Raw genomic sequence first — 18936 nt, 5'->3', positions numbered from 1 at the left:
CAGGTACTGCCTTTTGCCAGGGACTTATACAACCACATCTGTAGTTCTCCACAGTTTCCTCCTTGAACCCCTTGGAGGGGTTTTCTATTAAAAATTACAGATTCCTCCCTGCCAAACTGCAGTTTTAAATCTACCTAGAAAAACTTTTAGATTGTTCATTCCATAAATATCTCTTGCAGGCTGTCTGACGTCAGAGGATTTGAGAGAGAGGCTGGTCTGAAAGTGAAAACAGCAGCAGTTCCAGTCTCACTCTAACAGCAGTGCCAGCGAGAGGAGCAGTACAGGCATTTCTCTGTGTGGATTACGGGACTGCAGAACAGGGAGGATCCGTACAGACACACGGCCACTACAATGTAAGTGCAGCTGCTGCAGCAAAGCTCCTCATGTTTTTGCTTGTTTTCAAGAACAAATCCCTGCAAGTACTGATTGTCTTTCTTTCTTCTTTTTTTTTTTCTCCTCTGAAATATCCTGAAGCCAGCTTGGCAGCACACATAATTCAGGTTTAGTTTGATTGCTTCTCCCAAAGGTATGCAGAGGGCTGACAGTGCAGGCTTTTGCACTCTTCTGTATGTGGATGGGGGTGACAGGGGATGAGGGAGGTCTGAGGAGAGCGAGGTAGGGATGGTCATGTTTTTAGAAGACTACAAAATTAACTGAAATTCAGCTAGTTCATGTTCTGGTAGCAGGAAAGGAAAATCCCAAATAAGCCTTAGGCAAAAATCAACTTCCTTAGGTAACTCCACAATGTAGGATTTCTTTTTTAACTCTTTAATCTCTTGTCATATTGTGCAGCAAGCAGCTCCTCTTTCTTTATGAGGATGACAGGCAATTCCCTGGCCCCTGACAATGAAGTCCTGTCCCACTCTGCCAGGCTACTGGTGATAAAAAAATGCTAAAACAAGTAAGGAGAGTCACTTGGCTAAATCTGTAAAATTTAGCATCTTGAGCCTGCTACTAAGGGTTCTCCAAAGAACCCTCTGCTTCTGCAGAGAAGAGGTGTCTCTCACATCTAAAACCTTAATGTAACAGGGTCATACATGAACAGGTCACCTACTACAAGGAGAATCTCCCTGCAGATACTAATACAAGCACCTGGTCCAAGTCCAAACTAAAAGTAGTGATTCTTAGTAATTTTTTTATACCTCTGCAGTCCAGAGATTCCCAAGCCTAGTCCATAAGAAGATGATGTTTTCAGTGGGGCACATAGCTGTATCTATTTGCTATTAAAAGTAAATGCTACATTTAATTGACCTTACCTCCTGTGAGATTGAAAACAACCTCACACCTGGGTGACTGTTCATTCTTCAAGTGGAGAAGGGAGCAGTTCTGGGGACAGCTGTGTAGGCAGCCAATGCAGAAGATGCATTGGCATCTTCTCTAATGAGACCCATGAGAGAAGCAGCTTGCTTCCCCAGGAACAGTTTGAGGCCTCCTGCATGAAGATGACACACTTTGCAAGCACTTGTAACTGTAGGAAACTCTTGGCCAGCAGGAGCATTGTTGGCCTGTGCAGTTGCTGGAAGGAGAGATGATGCCCTTGAGCATAAACAGAAAGCTGGGCTGAGGAGCAGGAGCCACGTGAATTGCACAATGTGAGTCCCCATGCTGTTAGCAATTGGCTTCAGCCAACAAGCAGTCACAAGAAAGGCCGCTGCAAGTCAGCATTTCCTGCATCGGGCTGTTTTGATAATAGGAAAAGTCTGCAAATACTTTTCCTCTTCAGGGTGGCAGAGTGGGTTATTGGGGCAGGGAGAAGGCAATAAAAGAGGAAAGTTGAGGACTGAAATGAAGGAGGGTTACTGGGATGTCTGCTGCATATCGACATTGAGCAAGTGTAGTTAGCTGTGCTGGAAACATTTGCAGGTTGATGTAATCACTGTGCTGGCTAATGTAATGGAGATAGCCTTTACTGGGCAGGTGGTCAAGGTCTAATCCCCACTAAAGGATGCCATGCTATGCAAATAATGAGCTGGAGAATAAGAAGCTGTACTGATACTGGTGTGTAAGGATGCAAAAAAAAGAGCAGATCCTGCAAGGATCTCAAAAAGCAGATCCTTCAAGGATGTAGTTTGAAAGTGAAGTCTTCAGACTTGGAAGGAATCATACTGGGATCTAAGCTACTTTGCTGTGACATATCAGAATTTTTTCCTCAACCCCATTTATTTCTTACTAGATTTTGTTTCCAGTGGGTCTAGCAGCTCCTTTTCCAAGAAGCTGCTTTTTTTTCCTTAACAAAAGCCTAATCACTTTAGCTGGCAATGTAAAAGAAAAAAACTTCTTAAGGAATGCAGTAACTTGTTAGAAATCTTTATGCCCCAATAAAAAATTGAGAGCTGTCACAGCCAAGGCGAGTGTCTGGAGCCACAAACACTTTTTACCTGGTTCAACAGTTAGTCTCTCTGAAATACTTTAGGCAATTTAGGACTCATATATTCAGAACTGCTGAAAGCTGAGAGGGTAAGAAGAGGAACTAAGGAGGAGATAATTCCATATTTGTTTTCATCTGACTGCTTCCTGTCTGTCTCATTATTCCTCTCTCTTTCCTTTGTCTCAGCATCCGATAGGTTAGCAACAGTACCTGTAGGGGTTTGCAAGTCTGGAAATTCCCTGTGGGCTGTCAGTTGTGGATCAACAGGAAAGCTGCACACTGAGTGGAAGGCTGGGAAGAAAAATGTGAAGGGAGATATTGATCTGGCAAGACATAAATTCAGTTCCAATGAGAATCCATGTGTTTTAGCATCCTTGAATTTGGATGAGATTGTACTAGCCAGGAAATTGCTAGTTCAACTATGGATGGACTAACCCTGGAAGCAAGATTAAAAAAAAACACAATATGAACAAGGCAGGCATCTCTTCAGTTTTGTTTTGTGGAACAGAAAGCTATTGCCTGCTGCAGCTTATGACAGTCAGTGTAGCCCTGAGGTTTTAAAAGTCTATATTATGTGTTACAAAGTGAGGTCTCATGGTTTCACAGAGCTGAGTAAGCAAATTCCCTGGATAGCCTAGTGGCTTTACCACACCATATCACTTGTCTGCTGCTATCACTGCTGGTTTTTTTCAGCTGTGCTTCTCATGTGTAGTTCTGTTCATCCTGAAAATCAGTCACAAAAATTTTTCTTACCAAGTACAGATATGAATTGCACTTACTATACTTCATTCACAGGGAGGCTCATCAAGAGTTGAATAGTATCTTGAAGGGATCTCCAAAATTGTTTGGGTTTGCTCCATCTGCTTTAGTCGATATAAAATTCCCCCAAGGTCTGATGGTATCCAAAAAACCCATCTAGTCCCTCCAGGCCAGCCATCTGACTTAGAGATTGAGCAATCAGGGGACACTATTTCCTGACACATAGGGGAAGGATGTGTGGGAGGCTTGGCTTTCACCACTTTAGTTGCTGTGAATTTTCAAACCTGGGTCAGTCCTATGGAGAGCTGACCCTCTCTCCCTTCCCTGCCCTTGCAACCCCCAGGCAAGCACAGCATGTTCCTAAATTAAAAGAAAGCTGACTGCTCTTATTTTCATTGGATGAAAGATTTTATGTGTATTTTCCCATGCTTTTTGGTTTGTTGATTATTGACAGTGGTGTCTCATGTGGCTTTTCCATTTGCCAGTTGTGATCCCTAATATCACATTCCTTTGAACTCAGGCATGTGCAGAAAACTGGTAGTTTTCAGTACACATACTAATATGCAGTAGTATGAATAATTTATCATATTTCTGCAATTCCACTTAACAATGACGTTACTTCTGTTTGGCACAAGTCTGTTATCAGGACAAGGAAATGTTATGTTCCAACCTGAGTGACCTGAGACACAGAGAGTGCAAGTCAGCTCTCGTCTAGTGAAAGTATTCTGGAGCTTTGTATGGTTCAAGAAACTTACTCCGTGCTTCAATTCTAAGTCCAAGTAACATCAGAACTTAGTACAGAGAAACTGAGGCCCAAGTTGTGCAAAGTAACCTGTAATTTTGGCTCTTTATTTTTAGTGTCTTTTTAGACACCAAGAGACTCAAAAATTGAGGCAGCCAAAATTATAAGCTGTTTTTGAAATGCTGGCTGAGGCACTTGGGCAAATCTACAGAGTGCATTTGATTCTGCTCACATACTTCTTACAGCAGAGTAACTCTCTGAAGGTCCATGAAACTACTGAAAGTACTGCTGGTTTACAGCAGTGGAAGGCACAGACAAATGTGTCCCATGTTGCTGGAGGCTCCCATGAGCTCTGGTGTGTCAGTTCTGTCCTCATGGCTTATTTCTCTTGACAGGGTGTTCCCAGCTGTGATTTGCTGAGAACCACGAAGGCACATGAGCACATCACACCCCGGGCAGTGCTATTGGTAGAGTAGCCTCAAGCCATCTTAGTGCTGTGTGATGTTAAATGGGTACCTGATGATGGTCAAACAAGCTTTTCCCTCTCTGAGACTTTGTGTCTGTTTATATGTTGCTCAACTTTCATGCTTCCTGTTAGATATATATTTTCAGTTTCCTATATGGTATTTCAACACTTGAAATTTTGGCTTCTCTGGTGATCTCTATGGTGTCAGATAATGTCTTCTAATAGTAGGAGTTTACTAGACACAGGACAAAATCTATGGTGACCAATATCAGGACCTGAGGGAATGGCCTGAAGTTGTATCAGGTGTGGTTTAGATTGGATATTAGAAATAGGTTCTTCAACCAGAGGGTGGTTAGGCACTGGAACAGGCTCCCCAGGGAAATGGTCACAGCACAGTCTGACAGAGTTCAAGAAGCTTTTGGACATTGCTTTCAGGGACATGGTGTGGCTCTTGGGGATGGTCCTGTGCAGGGCCAGGAGATGGACTCAGTGATCCTGGTGGGTCCTGTTCAACTCAGGCTATTCTGTGATTCTGTGATATGAAGTAGCAAAACTGTCCAGGAAAAGCTCAGGGGTTTTTTGATTTAGTAGAAAAGTTATTCTGACAGTACAGCAGGCTTTCACCAGAGATAAGGCTTTTCTGGAGTTAAAAATTCCTACTTCAGGTAAAAAGAAGGAAGTAGATAAGAAAGGGATGAGATCAGGAGACTTGCTGGAATTCAAGGAATGGGAGCTGGACATCAGAAGGATGTATTTAGGATGTGAAAAGGAAAGGATGTGAAAATGGAAATAGAGGTAACCTTGAGGAACTGAGAAAAACCTTGGCAGCAAGGAAGAAATAGGCTTCATCCCTGAATAACAAGTGCTTGCTGACTTCCCAGTAATAATTGCTGAAGTTGGTATTTCTGCTCATGAATTTTGAAGTTCACATTTGTTTTTGTTGGGAGAGTATTTTTCCCTTCATTGTGTCCCAAAATAACTAAAATCCAGGCAATGTATGTGCCAGCCCAGCTCTTCTTTGAAATGGGGACAAAGCTGATTTGTGAGACCCAACAAGTCTATTCTGTCTCCCTGGTATAGGACATTTATAAAGGAGGCATAAACAAGAACTCCTTTCAATTTTTTATAGCTTTTATTATTCAAGGCTGTGAACAAGCCTGATTTGGGGGGCTATTCATATTGTTTGCTGTTTGGAGGGGCAATGTTTTTAGCTGCTTAAAGAATTGGATTAATGAGCTGTGAAGACTTAAGTGATAGAAACTTTTATAGTCCCCTGTTCCTCTTTGAAGAATATGATCAGGTCCAAAATAACATTACAAGATCTGACATGAAGATGTGTTCCCAGGAGAGTTTCACAAAATAAATACACAAACACAGACACAAAAGAGAAGAAACATTTCTGCCAAGGAGCACAATCCAGGTTGGGTTTATTGTGAAGAAATCATGCAAGCATACTTTTGAAGGTTTAAGAGCACATGCAATATTTTCTTCTCCTATGACAAAGTTGTGGGAAGAGGTGAAAAATCTTGGAGGATGGATCCACTATTAAACATGATATTCTGGCTGTAATCCCATCTGCAAGTCCTAAACTGAAAGGATTGAGCAGAGGTAGGATCAGACTATATGTGTTTTTTTAATATGCTTTCCCTAAACATCTGCAGCTGACCTTTACTTGGAGAGATGGTACTGGTTTAGATGGACTTCCGACTCTGTGTAGTCAGTTTTATATTCCTGTGGTCTTTGTGAGAGATAACAATGTGAAGATCTTCTGATGCTTCAGCAATCATATCTGTAAGATGTTGACTGAGGAAGCTGACCAGACATATCACAAACCTCCAGAAACTTATTCATATTTTGGATGCCTTTAAGTGTCAAGAATGCATGTGAAGAAACTATACCTGCATTTTTAGCACTGTCTGTATCTTCTGGACATTGAAAAAAGGAATCAGCAGTTCCCCAGTTGAAAAGTAGATTACAAAGAGTGGCAATTTTTCAGAAAATATTTAACTTGCTAACCCTTCTCTAGTTATGATTTAGGGATGTTTTGTATTTTCTTTTGCATTTAAATATTTCTTAAAACATTTCAAACAGGCATACTCATCAGTAGCATATTGTCGCTGATACTTCCATAACTAACAAATATTTTGAGTTCTTCCATTTTCCAGGAAAGCTCAGTGCTTTAGAAATATAAAAAAATTAGGATATTTTTAAGTAAATCATGCTGGTCTTTAAAAATCATTAATCTCTTTGCACGCTCTTGGTCCTGCACTGCCATCTGTTTTCTTTCAAATCTCCAGAAGGCTGTGACAGAAATATGTGGGAATCCATGTTGTTCTGCATCAGCCTGCCAATTCTGCTCCTTTGCTTGTCAGGTCAAAGAAAACAACCTTTTCAAGAAGGCATGAAACAACTGGAGAACTGTTTAAGCATCTTTGTCTCTGCTGATCCTTGCACAGAAGTTTCCTGGACTCTTCTAGAGGTGTAACATGATTTCCCTTTAACATAAATCCATTGTTTTTCCCCTAGTGTGTTACAACAGTCCATTCCCTCTGAAAACATGTAGTCAATAAATCATCAGCCTACAATACAGCAAGTTCTGTACTTTCCATTGGTTTAAGATCAAGCCCTGAATGCTGTAAGTATTGTATGACCATTAGCCAAATTGTTTCTTATAGAGCTGGGTCATGTCAATGGACTGTTCCTATTTGACCAGAAGTTAAATGCTGAGAATATTTTTTTTGTCTGCAATCATACACTGTATAAAAATATGAGGATAAATCACATATATATAGCAATTTAAAGTCAGCAAGTTATTGTTTGCATTCAGCACTTTCCTCTGAAAAATTTCCAAGCATTTTACAAATATTAGTGGATTTAGCATTTTGGGAAACTGAGGCACAATTTTCTCAGAAGTCTGCAAACTAATGAGGGTCTGTACTATCACATAAGTACTCTCACTGTGGGTAGGTTAGACCCATTTTTTTCATACACCTTTATGTCTTCTGAAGTGTTAGTGTAGCAAAGCCATAGTTACTAGTTAAAATATTGCAACATTATGTTAATAATTATGTTGCTTTTAGTCTCCTGTCTATAGAAAAGCCATATATTCACCAAAATATCACAAAATCACACTTCTCCCAGAATGCAAGAATGTCACCCTATTGCAGAGTGGTACTTCTTTCCATTTTTACACCCTCCCTCATATCTTCCCAGAGCCTTTAGTTACAATCTCCTGCTCTTCCTACACTCCACACTGCATTTAGGTTTTTGCCTGTATTGAGGCTATGGAACTTAGGTACTGCTGATAATGGTTGTAAGAGAATTACCCTACTAGGTGGAATGGGTTTATTTGTTAGATAAAACAGCATACATCTGTAGAGAAGGTTTGCCAGGGTATCATTCTTCCTTACAAGCTTTAGGAATGGAGCCATCCACCAGTACAGACAATCTTGGTTTTCTTACTGAGTCACTGACCATTAAGCTGGGATGCCTGGACTGTGAGTACCCTCCTTAAATCCATTTGGCAGAATCCTGACCCCCCTCCAGGCAGGTGACCCCCATCAGCATCTGCACAACAGATGAAAGAAAGCAAGATCTTGACCAAACATGAGGGGACTTCAGTCCTTTGCTACTTTTGCAGCCGTGTATACAGCGGGAACCAATTAAACTGTTTCTAACAGCTGAGTGCACAGAGAGACAGTTGGTTTTGTTCTCACTTGAGCTCTGATGTGTCAGCATCCTCCTGCACTGCTATGCAGGGATAGAGTAATAACCATGCTAGGGCCCTGCCAATATGAACTGTCTTCCAACTGTGCCCTACTGAGATATGAACTTGCCCTCTTTGGTTGTTTCATACTTTTACTGCCCTGTGGGTCAGGCGTCCCAATGAGTGAATCTCTCTGGCTCTGTTGTAGAGGCCCTGAAATGTGTTGCCAATGCCAGAAGTACAAAGCTTGACCTCAGCCTTTCATTGTCAGCAGGATTCAGGCAGTCTGTGTGAATGTTACAAAGTCTTTGGCACTCACCATTACTAAGTTATAGGGAGAAAAACAGATGCGTTTTCTGACTGAAAATTTCTAACATTTTCCTCGGGGTCCCATGAATTGTTTTCCAGCTGTGTCTGGACTTATCTAGAATAGCTTCATGTACCTGCTGGGTGACATGTGTTGGGCTATAAATGCCCTACTGTGTCCTTCATGACATATTTTCTGTTAAATCAGAGGCAAAATTTAGCAAGTGACTCCTCACTGTCTCATCCCCTGCTTACTTTCAGTGGTGATGTTTACGATGTTCACATCTATTGGGACATCTCCAGGGACCCCTACTCTTTCTGATTTACACATCTGTTAGTGTAGCTAAGCTACTGTGGAATGGGAACCTTATCTAAGGGAACACTGTAAGGTAGGTAGGTCAAATTTGATAGGTCAGATTACAGTTGACCTATCATAATGTACTAACTTTTTTATATGGTATCACTGTACTTTTATCAAAAAGCAATATAAGATTGTCACTTCATCAGTTCTGAGAATCAGTTTTTCAATTACTGGCTTTGATTTTTGCAATATATGTCAACATACAATTCAGGTTACATGCATATCAATATTTTGGGTTTGTTTCTAATTTTGACATAAAGAAAACATTATCTCTAGTTTTATGTATTTTTATCCACAGAGTGGACTAAATTTTATAGTCTCTAGAATCAGTTAACAGACGTCAGGGAGATATTATACCTCTGTACAATGAAATACCTAGTTTGTCATTGTCAGCTGCTTCAAACTAAAACTGAAAATTGCTGCCTCTCTTCAGACTGGAAAACTTATCTAATTATTTCCCATTGGTCACTTGAAAAGGCATATGTTAATGTGTGATAGTTTTGGAATAAATGTGCTGTGGAGACTGATGGACTACGTGTCTATTACACAGTTGTCTGTGATTGTAGGAAACAGGATGTGATGACCTTGTAGTCTTATACTGCCACGAATACACATGACCCAGAATCCAGCTGACCACCCCACAGACTCTGGTGACATGTGGGACTGCAGCAAATTAAAATGGAAGCAGATGGTTAAAAAGTACCCTCTGTGTTTTGCCTTGTCTTTTCTTTGAGGGACATTGCCTGAAGTCTTTGATCCAAATAGCCTGCTGCGGAAACATGTCTCTGAGCTAGGCTGAAACAACTCTGGGAACACTGTCTACAGTTCTGGGTACTCAGCGCTAAGTGGTTACACAGTGGAGGAGAGAGATAGGCAACTTCCATTTTTTCTTTGAGACCGTTTTAGTCATGGTCTCTCGGGATTCTTGAGCTCCTTCAGGAATAAACCTAATTCACAAAGAAGCTAGAGGGAACTGGACAGTTTGATGCCAGACTGGGGGCCATTGCCTCCAGGGAAATGGGGAAGACCCTTTAACTTTCATTAGGAATTCCTTCATTGAAAATCTTGAGCTTGCTTCTGCTGTCTGACCAGTGCCATTAACTTGGAGTATGCACTTTTCAGTATATTATCTATCTCTTTGTCTGCGTGCTTGCTTGCAATGGAACAACCAAGGCTGCACAAAACTATAACGTTTATTTCTTAGGTTTTCTGTGCAGACTGTGTGAGCTTCAATCCATGAGCTCTCTATGTTCCTATATTTGTTGCATTTGGAATTTTAAAGCTTCTCACCAACATTTTGGAGGCCTGTTTCTAGGCCTGGATTTTGCCATTTGATGTGGATCATACACGCTGCATCTTGTGATGCTGTCAGGGTGGGAAATAATGGGCCCTGTAGCCTCAGTGAAGCTCACAGAGAAATTCACTCATGGGTGTCACAGAAGCAGTTTTCCCAGTCCTGTGATATTTAGTCTAGAAAATCTCTATGTAGAATAAGATGTCACGCTGAATTTGTTTAGTACCTCTGGGCTTCAGTTATCTCTGAACATCCCATGAAGCTTTAGGGTCACAACAAATGCTGTACTGCTCCTAGGCAAATGCAGCCACGCTGGAGTTTGTTCAGCGGTCATTGTGCCTGGCTCTTAAAACACCAATCTCACGTTTACATATTCACTGAGACACAGTAATCACCGCATTATACCAGCGTCTGTGCATCTGACACACCCAGTGATTTGTTTGCAGACTTTCCCACACCCTCAGAGTTGCTACTTCTTAGTTTGGATCATTTTTACCATGTCTGTGTCAGGTGTCTTTTTCTCTCCAGATATTTTTGGGTGCAGCTGATTGCAGCATGTCGAGAGGACAAGACAAGTCTGCCTTTTGCAGCTCACCTGTGTTGCACCATTAGAGAGCATTAAAGCAATCAGGGAACTGGGCTGATTATTGTAGGTGCCTTCCAACTGAGCTGTTCTAATTTTATTTCTATTCTAGTCCTACTTATGGAAGGTTTTTTGTTGCTGTTGTTAGGCTTGGTTTGTGTGAACTTTTTTTAAACTTTTTTTTTTAATGTGTGGCTTCTACCCATGTGTTTACCATTGTTCATTCTTTTTGCCCTCCTTTCTTTATGCAGCCAAGGAATATCATAGCACTGAGGATCCAAGATGGGCATAACTAAACCTTACCACACTGAACCACTGGGCCAACAGAGGCCTTTTATATTCTTACTGTCAATTGGTATCAGAACAAGGATTTTTTTAGACTTTAAATGGTCTTTCTGATGTGTCAGAAATCTGTGTGGTTATATTTATCAGTATTTTATGACTTTTTTGCCTTGTTTGACACGTGTCAGCTACTGAAGGTTCTCTGCTGTAAAATGCCTCAGAGGTGACTAAGTGGCTCCTTGTCCCGCCTGCTTTGCTAATTGTGCTGAGTCAAGTAGTATCTGTTGGATACGCAAGCATGGAGGGTGAGGAAGGGAACTCAAGGAAACTGAGTTGTAGGTAGGAGCTATGATGCTGGTTTGGCCAATAATTACAGGCTGCAGACTTCACAGGTCCCAAAAGCTAAGCAAACTCCATCTTGCTTAATACTTTGATGAAATACTGAAGGGTATATGAAGCAGTGCTGATCACTTAGAGGCACATATTAATTTGGAATCAGGTCTAAGAACAAAATCTGGGGAATTTAATATTGTAGGATATCAGAGTTTCTTTTTTGTGCTCCACAGTGCTTTTGAGCACTAAACTAGTAATCTGTGAGGAAAAAAATACAACAGCTTAGACTATCAGAAAGTATAACTTATAAAATAAAGTAACAATTTTGGTCAGTGCTTTATTTGGTTCAGCAATATACATAGTTCTCAGATACTTATGATTAGGTACACTAAGAATGGGACACAGCCTAATATAATGGACTTTGATTTCTAGTTTCTTTTTGTCTTATGGTTGTTTTTTTTCTGTTTCAACACAGATTTTGAACAAATTATCATCTTCCAAAAATTGTTAATATAGATGGTCCCTTAGACCCCTCTGCTCTGTGTTTGGGAGTTGGATTCTACTGGTACAATTACATTATAACATCTACAAAAATATTTCTTATCTGTTGATGCTTCAGTTTTTGTGTTAAAAATGTATATAATTTATGATGCAACCCAAAACACCACAGCTCTAACAGATTTTGGCTTTAGCCTGTAGGGCTTGGGTTTTTCTTCAGAACTGGTGAGCATACACATCACCAGTTGACTTCAAAAGAAATTGTGGGTGCAGAGGCATTCGGTCATTTGCCCAGGGTCACTGTGATGGTCAGGATCAGAGCTCCACAGGGCAATTCCTGGCTCCAAGTAAATAAACACACATGCCAGACTGGTAGATACTTCTGAGCTGCGCAGGGATCTTGTGTAGCTGCACCTTTAGAAGTGGGTCTTGTCTTTCATGATCAGATTTAAACAGCTACACTTTTATAAAGAAAATAGCTATTGCCACCTGTGCAGTGACAGTAACTACCAGGTGAGTAGGAACTATTGTACACCATTGAAAGTGTCTTTTCAACTGTAATGATTGTTTTTGAAATAGCACAGCTTGGGAATTGCTTGGAATGCTCCTTCTATGTTGGCTTAACCTATCTCCTTCCAAAGTGTTGAGCCAGTGCTTCATTTTTTATCTCACTTACCATGACCTTGCACCAGAGATGTGTGCGAACAATGCAGCAAGCCCTGCTAGTTTAAGTGGTTATTTTTTTTTTTGTGTGTGTTTTTTTTTTTGTTTGTTTGTTTGTTTGGGGTTTTTTTTGTTGTTGGTTTTTTTTGGGTTTTGTTATTTTTTTTTGTATCCACTGCAGTAAGTTTAAGGCTTACTAGAAGATTTAGCAGCTATAGAAAGGAGCATGTTGGAGTGCCATCACAGCCTCATTCTTCCTTATAGTGTCAGCTGATTTGGCTAGGGAGTCCTGACTGCACCTTTTCACAAAGTCCATGAGCTCTCATTAGCACACTCCAGTGATTGGGGTGCAGCGTGCTGAGCAAAACCTCCGCATACTTCAGGAATAATGTAATCTGGTTTTTTGTCTGAGGTCTAAACATGATTTATCTAATGGTGATTTAGAACTTAAATAGAAGCAAATCTGGAGAAGTGGGCTAAATATTTTTCTCATTTAGCTGAGTTGTCTAAACACTGGGGACTAAGAACTTATGCAGAACTTTCTAACACTGAGTGAGTCAGGCATGATTATCCCTCTTTTAGAGAGTACAGAGTCAGAGACATGAATTGGCTTGCCCATGCCCACACAGAAATGCACAGGTAATGTCAGCATTACAAGTTGGTTACTGAGAAGTGCACAGATGTGCAACATGTATCACACTTCTTTCTACCCTAAGTGCTGTGACGACTGCTTGCAAGGTCACACTCTTATCTTAATAACTTTTCTGAGTATGGGTTTTCTCTTTCATTGTGATTTTCTATTTAATATAAAAATATTCATCACTAAAGCAAAGTATTTCGACACACACATTTTTGTCATCATTGAAAAAATTCAGTTCCTTGGATCTGAAAATATTTGTACCTGTAGGATGTTCTTTTATTGGCTCTTCTGGGTAAACCTGTACACACTGGTGAAAAGTGGGAGAGAGCATATTAAGATTTTCAAAAGGGATTCAAGAAAATTTTCCTGGCCCTAGCAAAGCCCTAGCAAAGCACAACTGAAAATGAGAGGGCAATCAATTTAAATGAAACCAGTAAGTTCTAAAGGTTCAGAAAACTTCAGGTTGATGCTGATGCTGAGACTTGGGTTTCCTGTCTCTTGACAATTTACGAATACTTTTGTCTCTCCCTTAACGCTGGGCATAACTGTTTGTGTCAACTTCCCTGTGTCCCAGAGTAGAATCTACAGGCCCTTTCCTTTAAAGCTTTTGGAATTTACATAACCCTGCAATTGTAGCAATGCAAAATGTGGCTCTGGTTACAATAACAAGGATTTAGGGAACGTAGGGAGAGATTGTAGCAGCAAAGGCATAAAAGTAAAACAAAACTCTACATGCTGTTTTAATTTTCAGCAGCCACGTGAGAACTGTCCTGCAGTTCCCGGCTATAAATAAATCTCTGCTATCATAGGAAGACAGAAACCAAAACAGTTCACATTCCTTCCAAATTTTCTTAAGGTTATAAAAAATAAAGGAATGGTAAATATTTCAAAAGCAGAGTGTGTCTTTGCTAAGGAATGTCAAATTATTACTCAAGGGGGTTGATATTTGCATTAAGTAAAGAAATTTGGCATTAAACCTCTCTTTCCCTGTTCCGTCTCTGCCAGGTCTTTTGAGAAAACCACTTAGGACTGCATTTAGAAAGTTTGCAAGCAATACTTCTTAGAACTCCATGCATTCACTGCCTTAGTATTAGCTGAGGCAGGAACTTCCTTTGAGATGAATGAGCATTACACAGAAGTATGACTGTTGCTTCCTGTCAGATTTACATCCTAGTTCTTTTACATGGTGTGTTAGGAAGGTGGAGACAAGGATCACTTCATTGCATAGTGAAATGCTATGGCACTGGTAGATGCAGATGTGAATACAGAATCAAACAATGCTCTCACCAAAAGCAATACTATAAGAAGAAGCAGGCCTGCTTGGTAAGTAAGATTAGAGTTATTACATGTGGCCAAACAAAGATTTGGTCTCCTGTTCAAATCCAGTTTTTTCATCAGAATGAAAAATTGTTACAATTGCAAATGTTGGAGGACTAGCTACCTCAATTTTACACTCAGGGATGAAAAGATGTCATGCCATGTGAATTGTGTGACTAAGGATAGCTCTTCAGGGAATATAAGGACAGACTGAATCATGAAATGGTAACAAGGACGTGAGTGGAGATAACCTTTAGCAGAGAGCCCTAGAGTAAACAGGCCTGCATGAGGGTTTCTGTACACAAATGAGGTGAAAAGATTTTGTTGAAACTTCTTTCTTAGAAGGTAGTGATGCCTTAAGTTTTAGCCAATCTAAGGCAACAACCTTAGTTGTTGTCTGGTGAAGTCCCAAGCAGTAAGACTGGAGACTATGAAGGAAATATCAACACCAGCAAACTGGAAAGGAATTGTGGTGTATAGGGAAACAGGGAAACTGATTTAAATTGACCCTGAGCTGTGGTATTGATTTGACTGCGCATGAGGTCTCCCAGAACAGGATATATTTGAATTTCTGAGTGCTCCCTAAAAAATAGGAAGGAAAGCTGCAGCAGAGGAGAGTCTGATGTTGCTGTGAAATGGTTCTCCAATTATAGGATCTGTTTCACACTACCTCATCATGGTGATGGACCACAAAACAGCTGAGAGCTTGTGGGAAATAAACAAGAACTTTGGTAGATGTCTGTTAAAGATCAAAAAAATGAGTAAACACACACCTTCTTTGGACAACTGGAGGAGGCTCATGACCACCTCAATGTCTGGAAGAGCAATACCACAGAGCACAAGAAACCCAGGAGGTTTTTGGAGTGATGACAATTTCCTAACACAGGAGTGATGGTTGAGCTGAAGAGAAGAGTCACTCTACTGGACCTGGCATTTACAAACAAGGAAGAACAGACTGGGGGTGGGAAAGTTAAGGGTATCTTAGGCTGCAGTGACCATGGGAGGGCAGAGTTAGGATCCTGAGAGGAGGGAGCAGTACAAAAACCAGGATAACAACCTTAGAATTCAGACAAGCAGACTGTGGCCTGATCAGGACATCCTTGAAAGAATTCCACCAGACTTGGCCCTGGCAAGAAGAGAGGTCTGTGAGAGTCCAGTGATTTTCAAGGATCACCTCTTTTAAACTCGAGTTCCTCGTGACGAGCAGGGAATGAAATAAAAGTGTCAGGAGGCACATGTAGGTAAGCAAAGAGCTTCTAACTAAATAGAAAAGGAATTTTACAAGAGGTGGGAGTATGGTCAGGTGGCTTGAAAGGAATGTAGAGTCACTATCTAAATGTGTGGGGATGGGATAAGGAAAACCAAGACTTACCTGGCCTTGAGTCTGCTAAGGGACATACAGGACAACAAAAAGAGTATCTAAAGGGAGAACAATTGCAAAAGAAAGAAGAAGGAAAAAGCAGACCCACTGTGGAATAGTCTAGGGAACCTGGTGGCAAAGGACACAAAAAAGGATGAGATGCTCAAGTCTTCTTCACTGTAATCTTCACTGGAAGAACTCACCTTGAGAAATCCTATGCCTGTCAGACCTGTCAGCTACAATGTATGGAGTAGGGAACACTCACCCTTGATTAATAAGAATTGGATTAGGTAAAATTTAACTGAACTGTACAAATAAACAAGTAAGTCCCTGGTACCACACAAAAATGCTGAGGGAGCTGTTTAATGTCAATGTGAAGCCACTCTTGATTAGCTTTGAAAGGTTATAGCCCCTGGGGGTGATTCCTGAGGACAGGAAGAAAGTAGTTGTTATTTTTATCTTCAAGAGGGACAAGAAAGGTTGTCTGGGCAGGGTGGGGAGCCTTCTCTCAATCTCTAGAAAGGTGAAGGAATACACTGTCCTAGAAACCAATTCCAAACATATGAAGGACATGAATATGACTAGAAGTACTCAGCACAAATCCATAAGGAGAAATCATTCCTGACCATCCAAATAGCCTTCTATGATGAGATAAGGAGAGACTGGTAGGTGCTGTTTATCTTGACTTTAGTAAGGCTTTTGACACTTTTACATAATGTCCTTATTGACAAACTGATGAACTATGGGCTAGATAAGTGATTAGTGACATGGCTTAGTAGCTAGCTGAGCTGCTGGGCTAGAAAGGTTGTGGTCAGCAGCAAACAGATCAGCTGCAGGCCACACAAATAGACTATCCCAGGTTTAGTTCTGGGATACAAAACTGTTTAACTTCTTCTTGAATGGCCTGGGTGATGGGACTGACTGTACCTTAACCAAATTTGCTGACAACATAAATCTAGGAAGAAAATTGATAGACCAGATGGTTATACTGTTGTTTGAAGGCATCTCAACAGGAGTCTCATGGAATTCAACAAAGGAAAATGCCAAGCCCTTTTCTGAGGAGGAAAAGCCTCATACATCAGTACAGGCTGAGGCCAACCAGTTGGAAAACAGCCTTGTGCAAAAGGACCCAGAGTTCAGGTAGGCAACAACTTGAACCCGAGTCTGAATGTACCACTGTGGCAGACAACAGCCTTGGACAATAAGAAAAACTGTCAGCAAGTCAAAACAAATAATCTTTGCTCTCTGCTCAACATCTGGAGTGTTGTGTTGAGCTCTGGGATTCTGCAGGGCAAGAAAGATATTGAGAGAGTGCAATAGGGGCTGCAAAGATGGTTAAAGGACTGGTATATCTGACATAGGAGGAGAGAATGAGAGACCTGGGACTGCTTATCAGTATATATGAGTACTTGTTGATGTGGGGAGTAAAGAAGATGGAGCACCACTTCTCTGTGGCAGGATGAGAGTTGATAGGCACAAACTGAAACATAGTAAATTCTATTTAAACATAAGAAAAATAATTTCATGTGTGAGATCAAAACACTGAAGCAAGTTGCCAAAAGACATTATGGAGGCTCCATTTGTGGAGATACTCAAAACCTGACTGGAGGGGCTCCAGGCAACCTTCTCTAGTTGACTCCTCTTTGAGCCCAAGGTTTGGAGGAGATGATTGCCAGAGGTCTCATCCAGCCTTTTCTGTTCTGTGCTCTGTGATACCTACTTTTTTTTCTCATGGCTGAGTCAAAGCAGCACAAGAATTGTGATCATAGCTGGCACTTACTATTTTGGTCCAAGTACAACTTGTGATGGACCGTCCCACATCTTCTTAAAATAAGTGACACCAGAGCAAAAATCAGGAATTGTGGTAGAAGGTTTTTGTGGAGTGAGGAATTTCTTCCTGTCTTATATACATTTTGAGGTTGGATAGAGAAATTCACTCTTTTCTGATTCTAATATGGTGTCTTTCACCAGTATCAAACACTTACGGGGGGTGGGGAGAAGAGAGAGAGACAGAGTGGCCTGAATTTGGCTGATGTTGATAGCCCTGTGTTAAAGTTGATACTGTTACTTCATGGGGTTAATGAGAAAAAGCAAAGCCCTGTTTTTCTGTTATCTGTTAAGACTATAGTTTCTATGAATAACCTTAAGGTGCACGTGGAGAAATTGACAATTCTAATGATGTTTCTCCTTAAGCAGTTTAGTTAAATACCATGGAAAGCAAAAAAGGAAAAGGTTGCCTTAATGGTATTTCCTAAAGTGGCAGTACAGCAGCATTTGTGGAATGTCCTAGAGCACACTCATTTGGCTTTAATAAAAACTAATGAAAAAACCCAACAACAAGAAAATTAGCTGAATGATAAAAGCAAATAATTCAAAACAGATTTCCTTATAAATCCTGGAAATCATCTGATAGAAAGAAGATAACACCAATAGTTCTGTACCATCTGAAAAACATCTTTTGTATGTTAATCACACTGTGTGCAGAAAAAAAGTTTCTTTTTCTTTATCAATGATCACTTATGATCCCTATACTCAAAGTTAATGTATAGAGTAACAAATCAATTTGTCTGCAGTGCAGTTGCAATCAGTGTTGAAGATATAGTGGAAAATGTGAGATATTCATATTGGATTTGATTTTAGCATATATTAAGAGCACTGCTGAGTGCTTCAGTGAAGAAGACTAGTCCTGCACTGAAAATAAAAGAGACCATATAGGAACCTCTGTACATATTTCTTCTGTAATTTCATTTGAAAGTGAAAAAACATTTTTATATTGAGAGAAAGCTAAAAGGAACTATTTATTTGCAATTGTTTCTCTAGGCGACCATCTCTGCAGTCAAAGCAGCTGTACTAATTTATCTGAAGAGGGGCTCTTCCTACACAGTGAGGACCTGAATTGAATAGAGACCTACAGAGAGAGAGAGAGAAGAGCGAGTCAGAAACATCACAGATCATCCAGGTTAGTACTGATTTGCATATGGGGAATGGAAGAGGAACAGAATACCAGGAAAAAAAATAGCTATAATTTTGTTTTCTTAAACATGTATGATGTGTCCTACATTCACCAGGCAAGAGGAACCTTCTGCATACTTCGAGGTGGTAAGATGGTTTTTCAACTTTAGAGCAAAGTTACTGTAAACAGGGCCTCACAAGCCCCAGTAAAGGAAAAACAAAGTGTGTTTAGAAGCAGCACATATCCTAATGGCATAAAACTTGTAACCTCCAATCCCATCTGTGTTTTTACCTCATCACCATTTC

General features: G+C 40.5%; 1 protein-coding gene across 2 annotated transcripts in view; it reads left to right on the top strand.

Annotated features, from left to right (window-relative positions):
- The first annotated feature begins 280 nt into the window (after positions 1-280).
- DAAM2 (dishevelled associated activator of morphogenesis 2) overlaps positions 281-18936 on the top strand; it is a 202322-nt gene continuing 183666 nt past the window's right edge. Inside the window, exons 1-2 of one of the 2 annotated variants that reach the window (XM_036380209.1) lie at positions 281-353; positions 18499-18637. The gene's annotated coding sequence lies outside the window, so the exon portion shown is untranslated. Of the gene's footprint in view, positions 354-16746; positions 16819-18498; positions 18638-18936 lie in introns of those variants that run through there. The other variant, XM_054514303.1, reaches the window with a different exon arrangement.

The sequence above is a fragment of the Molothrus ater genome, chromosome 3 (assembly GCF_012460135.2).
Source record: "Molothrus ater isolate BHLD 08-10-18 breed brown headed cowbird chromosome 3, BPBGC_Mater_1.1, whole genome shotgun sequence".
NCBI lineage: Eukaryota > Metazoa > Chordata > Aves > Passeriformes > Icteridae > Molothrus > Molothrus ater.
The sequence above is the reverse complement of the archived record's forward strand: the minus strand, read 5'-3'. Positions and strand labels throughout refer to the sequence as shown.